The sequence below is a fragment of the Nicotiana sylvestris genome, chromosome 12 (assembly GCF_000393655.2).
Source record: "Nicotiana sylvestris chromosome 12, ASM39365v2, whole genome shotgun sequence".
NCBI lineage: Eukaryota > Viridiplantae > Streptophyta > Magnoliopsida > Solanales > Solanaceae > Nicotiana > Nicotiana sylvestris.
Genome location: NC_091068.1, coordinates 134,497,921 through 134,505,538, shown reverse-complemented (window position 1 = coordinate 134,505,538; position 7,618 = coordinate 134,497,921).

Genomic DNA, 7,618 nt, shown 5'->3' with positions numbered 1-7,618 from the left:
CATATCACTAGAGGAGGTTGATGCAGCCATCAAAGACATGCCAAATGATAAAGCTCCTGGAATGGAGGGGTTCCCTATAGAATTTTTCACTAAGCACGGGGAGACTGTGAAGCAGGATGTCTATGTAGCAGTGAAGCATTTCTTTTTCACAAGTAAAATGATGACATCATGGAACTTCACTGCTATTACATTGATCCTTAAGGTTCCAGCACCAACTCAGGTGAAAGATTACAGATCAATAGCATGCTGCACTACATTGTACAAGATTATTGCTAAGATACTAACCAATAGACTCAAGAAAGTGATAGAGGTGATTATTGGGAGATCATAATCAGCATTCATAGAAGGAAGAAGTATTATTAACAACATCCTATTTAGCCATGAACTATTTAAAAGCTATAAAAGGAAAAGCATACCTCCCAGATGTGTGCTAAAAGTGGATATTAGAAAGGCATATGACTCACTGGATTGACATTTCCTCAGTTGCATGTTGGCAGACCTTGGATTTCCTCAAAAGTTTATCAATTGGGTCATGTAATGTGTAACCACAATCTCTTATTCCTTGGTATTCAATAGTGGTCTTACTAAACAATTCGAGGCTAAGAGAGGGATCATGCAAGGGGACCAATATCACCCTATCTCTTTGTAATTGTAATGGAATACCTACAAAGGGAGATAAATCAGCTGCCCATGATCAAAGAGTTCAAGTACCACCCAAGATGCAAAAAGCTAGGAGTGACACATATATGTTCTGCTGATGATTTACTTATGTTTTGAAAGACAGACATTAATTCACTCACCATACTTCAGGAAACGTTTCAAAGGTTTTTTTTGCTACATCTGATCTATAGGAAAAAGCAGACAAAAGTTCCATCTACATTGCTGGTTCACAATGATCTTAAAGCTTTACTGATAAGCTTACTAGGATATACAGAGGGCTCCCTACCTTTCAAATACCTAGGAGTACCCATGTCTTCCAAGAAGTTAAATATACAACAGTGCTTTCCATTGGTGAAGAAGATCACAGAAAGAGTGAGTTGTTGGTCAGCTAAAATGCTATCCTATTCAGGAAGGGTGCAGCTAATCAAGTCTCTGATCTTTGGTATGCATACATATTGGGCCCAAATCTTTCTTTTGCCCAAGAGGATCATGAAACTGATTGAAACTATATGTAGAACATATTTGTGGATTGGTACAAGAGCTACATCTAGGAAGACATTAATAGCATGGGACAAAGTATGCCAACCTAAGGCTGCTGGTGAGTTAAAAATCATCAATATGGGACTGTTGAATAAAGCAGTAATCTTAAAATAATTATGGGCATTGGCAAAGAAAAAGGATGCACTTTGGATCAAATGGGCACACTCTTACTACATAAAACAGAGAGACATAGACATTATGATTACACCTAAGGCATCTTCTTGGGTGGTTAGAAATATCATAGACTCAAAGAAGGTATTGATGCAGATGAACACAATGTAGGCCAACCTTAATGCCAAGCTGACAATGATGCAGACTGAGGGCAGCTTTTAGATAAAGAGGGTCTATACTCAACTGCTTCCCCAACTCCCTAAAGTTACTTGGAAGATTATTCATATGCATCCATCGATTCATCCTACATTCAAATTCCATTTGTGGCCGACTATCCATTAGAGGTAATCTACTGTGGATAGGCTACAGAAATTTGGGACTCAAGTGCCATTGGATTATGTCTTCTGCGCACTGAACATTGAAACATTTAGTCATATATTTTTTGAATGCTCTTGCACTAGCATGCTATAAATAAGAATGCTTAAATGACTGGGACATCACAGAAGAATAGGCAACTGGCAAAATGAGATAGAATGAGTAAGCACACTAGCCAAGAGGAAAACTAGTATAGCATCCATCACCACCTTAGTATTTGCCATGGTAATATACTGCATTTTGCGTGAAAGAAATTAAATCAGGTTCAACAAAAGGAACTACGATATTGACACGATTTGCAGAGAAATTGCAATGCATATGCACATACAAGGGAGATAAAAAAAACAAATGGTAGTCAACATTGATTTGCTTGAATCATTATCCATAGGCTAGAATGATGGCTCTATTTTTGTTAGAACTTTAATTTGTACAGTTTAATCTTGTTTTCTTTAATTTGGAGGTGGATGGTCTGCATCTGCCTAGTTTTGTAAAGATAGTTTGTTTTACGAAATGGAAATCTTGTTTAACAAAAAAAATATGTGCCATAGAAAATTAATGAACCATTACTATATTTGTAGTTGGAATTGAGTGGTTATGTTTTATTAAGCTTATATATGTCTACCCTAACGATTTAGATTGGTTTGAACGAAGAAAATTAAAGAACACCAATGTTGGACTTCATTGAACTTGAAACAAAAAATGTTGAAGAAAGCAAATTGAGTCTATTAATTTTTGTACGTGTAGACATATAAAATTTGTTGAATTAAATTCGTAAATTAATTTGGAATATATTTTAAATTCAATATATATTAGTTCAAGTAAATTTACGAATTTAATATAGTTGGATTAATTAATTAAGTCCAGCCCATTTAGTTATCACTTTATTAGGCCCAATATGTCATCTTCCTAAAGGCCCAGTTTTGTACCACGTGTCAAATGACGTGGAACGCCAAGTCAAACGGAAGAGCCAATATGATCATTCCACATGTCAAAATAACAAGGCATGACCCCAAGTCACATTAGCCAATTAAACTGTGCCACACGTGCAAGTGACATATTCTGGCCAATCAAATGCAGCCTTGTCACACTTCAATTTGACTGGTCGGAAAGAGTTTGCTCTTATCATAACTCTTTCCTCCCACAACTATAAATAAGGATCTTCATAACTCAGAAAGATACCAGAAGTTATAACAAGAAGACACAAGGGAGCTCGTGGATCAAAGGACGACACAATTCTGTGCAAACGGCAAGTATTTAAGCATTAAGTACTTCAACACCAATTTCAAGTATTCAAGATAAACGAAGTCAATTCAAATACAAGGCGTTCAAGATCAAGGTTACTTGTTAGTGATAAAATTCATGGCAACAATAAAAGTGTTTGCGACGGATAAATCAAATTCAAATTCAAGATCAAGTTCAAGGGCCATTGAATTTATATTGAAAAAGTAGAATCAAAGTATTCATAGATATTGTAACACTCAATCTATTTGAAATTAAATACTACGATTGTTCAAATATTTTTCGATCTTGATTTTATTTCCTCGACGCATTTTATTGTCTAATAAATTTTGGCACGCCCAGTGGGATAATCTCTACCTATCATCTCTACTTTTCAATCATAAAATGTAACAACTTGGCCGGTAATTTTGAGAGTAATAGACCCGATCCCCTATCTACTGCTTCCCCCGTATCTTTTTCTGCTTATTTGACTTGCTAGGGGTTTTATTTTTAGTTTCGTAGTGTTTACACTTAATCCCTAAACTGAAGCTTAAGTCTTATGATTTTAACCATAGTCAGAACTGTATGAAAACGACCACAGAATGGAGTTCCGTTATCTTTGTTGGGTAAATTTGAACTTAGGGGCATTTCCGGATTATGTTTTGGAGGTCTATAGCTGAATTAGGCTAGAAATGATGAAAGTCGAATTTTTGGAAATTTTGACTGGTTGTGGACTTTTTGATATCAGAGTCGGATTTCGATTTTGGAAGCTGTAATAGGTATGTAATGTTTAATATGACTTGTGTGCAAAATTGGAGGTCAATCAGACGTGGTTTGATAGGCTTCGATATCGGTTGTAGGAATTTGAAGTTTCAAGTTCATAAAGTTTGGATTGGAGGATGATTCGTATTTTAAGCATTGTTTGATGTGATTTGAGGGCTCGACTAAGTTCATAAAGTATTTTAGGACTTGTTGGTATAGTTGGTTGATGTTCGGGGGCCCTCGAGTGTGTTTCGGATGCTTAACAGACTGAAATTTGGACTTATGCAATTGTTGAAGTTTTTGGTTGCTGGTGATTTTGCACCTGCGGTTGGGGGGACCGCACACGCACATGCGAGAGGAGGGCCGCATGTGCGGTCTGGAGGAATTGGCATATGGGAGCAGGTGCGAGAAGGGAGCTGCATCTGCGCAACCGCAGATGTGGAGAAATGACTGCAAAAGTAGATTCTAGGCTTTAAGTGCAATCCGCACCTGCGATGGAAATTCTGCAGGTGCGACTGGAAGCCTGCAGGTGCGTCGCTGGGCAGAAAAAGATGATTTTGAGGGTTTCATCCCATTTTCAATTTTGGAACTTTGAGAGCTCGGATTGGGAGATTAGTTGAGGGATTTTTAGAGAAAGGTTTTGCGTATTGATTCTTAACTCCTAAATGGTTATATTCAACTAATCTATAGTTGATTTCATCATTAAATTAAGGAATTTGGGAGATAAATTTTGGGGAAAAGGTTGGGAGTTCTTCAACTAAGTTTTGGATTTTGATTGAGATTTTGACATCGAATTTGGATAATTTTGGTACGAATGAACTCGTGAGTGAATGAGTGTTCATATTTTGTGACTTTTACACAATTCTGAGACATGGACCCGGGGAGACTTTTTAGGGCGATTTTTGAATTTCTTGTTGAAGTCTTAATTTCATTAATTAGATTAGTCTATTATAGTTATATTTATGATATTTAATTCCTTTTGGCTAGATTTGGGCCATTTGGAGTAGGATATTCGTAGAAAAGGCATTATTACCGATTGATTGAGCTTAGTTCGAGATAAGTGGCTTGCCTAACCTTGTGTGGGGGAACTCCCCTTAGGATTTGGTACTATTGTGATATGTGAGCACTGTGCACGTGAAGTGACGAGTGCGTACACGGGCTATTTGTTGTAAAACTCTGTTTTCATCGAGTAATAATCTGTTTCACTTTAACTGAGTTATACTAGCATGTGTAATTATCCTGCTTAACCTATAATAGCATGTGTATATGTTTTAAATGCTTATCTGAACTCGGTGCAGCATGCTTAGTGGATTTCCTGCTTTCTCCTTGACTCGTACTTAGCCTAAACTGTAGGATTTCTTGCTGTAGCTATTTTCTTCCATTGTTTGAGCTGTACATTTATTTTGGAACTAAGGGAAGGTATCCTGGAGGATCCCCTTGCATATGTACTTTGGGACTACGAAACGGTATTCCGAGGATCCCCCTTCATATTTATTTTTGGACTACAGATCGGTATTCCGGGAGATCTTTCTACACATTTACGTTTGGGACTACGAGACTATATCTCGGGAGATCGCGTATTGTTATTCGGTGTATTGTTCTATTATCTTTCTGTGATTTCTTTCAGGTTAAATTTCAGTCTTTTATATTACTACGATATTTTTGTTCCGTCTTTTATATATATATATATATATATATATATACTAGTAGGGCCCTGACATGACCTCGTCACTACTAGACCGAGGTTAGGCTTGACATTTACTTGGTACTTTTGTGGTGTACTCATGTTACTCTTCTGCACATGTTTTTGTTTGAAGATCCAGGTACTTCTTACCAACAATGTAATCAGTGAGCAACGACAGTTGGAGACTTCAAGGTATATCTACCGCGTCCGCAGACCTCGAAGTCCCCCTCTATTCTCCCCTATGTCCATTATCTTCTGTACTTCTTTTGTTAGATTCTGATTTATAGAGACACTAGTTTTTCCTTCTGTAGTTTGTGACTTATGATGTTTTGGGTTTTGGGAAGACTGTGTAGTATTGAGGAGTTGGTTATTGTACATGCCGAGTGATAAGTTATGTTATTACTGTTAAAGTTAGATGTTAAATTTATGTTTTCATTTCATTATTCCGCAATGTTAGGCTTACCAGTCGTAGAGACTAGGTGTCGTCATGACATTATATGGAGGGAGGATTTGGATCGTGACAAGTTGGTATCAGAGCTCTAGGTTCATAGGTGTCGTGAGTCACAGGCTAGTTTATTAGTGTCTCGCGGATCGGTATAGAGACGTCTATACTTATCTTTAGGAGGCTATTTAACTATTAGGAAAGTTACACTTTTTTGATTCCTTGTCGTGTGCAGATTTGTTTACTTCAAGGTTCTAAACTTGTGTATTCTATTCTTTCACAGATGGTGAGGACACGTACATGTGGGTCTGATGACTAGACACCGGTGCCCCTGCTACAACCACCAAAGGCTGGGGTTGAGGCCTAGGACGTCTATGTGGTGTAGCCAGAGCACCCGCACGAGCTGTCATAGAGGAGCCACCAGTAGCTCTAGTCGGAGCGCAGTCACTTAAGATGCCTACTACTACTGCACCAGCTCTTCAAGAGACTCTAGACCAGTTTCTGAGCATGTTCAGCACCTTAACTTAGGTTGGATTGATTCCCCTTGCTCCTACCATATCTCAGTCTATGGGAGGAGCATAGATTCCCACCACTTGCACCCCAGAGCAGTGGGTTCAGGTCGATTAGATTCCATAGGTTACGCTGGTGCCACATGTAGCCCCAGTTCGGCCCGAGGGTAAAGCAGCCGTTTCTGAGGAGGAGCAGCATAGGCTCAAGAGGTACAAGAAGTACCACCATCCTACCTTTAGCGGTTTGGCGATAGAGGATGTTCAGGGCTTTCTGGAGGAGTGCCACCATATCCTCTGTACTATGGGCATATCAGAGTCGAGTAGGGTTTCTTTCACTGCGTTCCAACTTAGGGAGAAACCTATCAGTGGTGGTGTGCTTATGAGTTGGACAGTCCGACTGAGCAGCTTCATTCATATGGACTCCGTTTTCGGATATTTTTGAGGGAGTATGTTCCCTAGAGCCTCAGGGATGCATGGCGCGCCGAGTTTGAGCAGTTACGTCAGGGTGTTATGATTGTGTCAGAGTATGCAGTTTGTTTCAGTGATTTGGCTACACATGCACCGGCCTTAGTTTCTACAATTCGAGAGAAGGTCTGTCGGTTTATTGAGGGACTCCATCGCAGCATCAGGACTAGCATGGCCCGGGAGTTAGAGATGGAGATTTTGTGCCAACAGGTTGTGAGTATTGCTAGGAGAGTGGAGGGCATGCTTGCTCGGGAGAGGGAGGAGAGAGAGACCAAGAGGTCTCGAGAGACTGGTTCTTATTATGGTGCTTATGCCCTAGCTGCAGCTCCACATGGTAGGGGTTATGTGAGCCGCCCCATTCATTCAGCTCTTCTAGCTGTCAGTGGTGTTCCAACTACTCCTATACTCTAGGAGCCTTATATCTAGTATGCCTCCTACATGGGGTGTTTCTAGCGGTCAGTCCAACAGACCTGGACCGAGCCAGCCACAATAGCCACGCCCTCCCATAGCTTGTTTTGAGTGTGACGACACTCGCTATATAGTGAGCGATTGCCCCATACTTAGAAGGGGTGCACCTCCACAAACTTCTCAGCCACAGCGTGCTCCACCGGGTCCTCAGGCTATGGTTACAAAAACTATCACTACTCCACCTGCTCAGCCAGCTCGTGATGGAGGTCCGAGAGGTACAGGTCGCCCTAGAGTGGAAGGCCAGACGAGATACTATGCCATTCCTGCTCGTACAGAGGCAACTATTTCCCACTCTATCATTATAGGTATTATTCCGGTCTGTCATAGAGATGCGTCGGTTCTATTCGATCCAGGCTCCATTTATTCCTATGTGTCATCTTATTT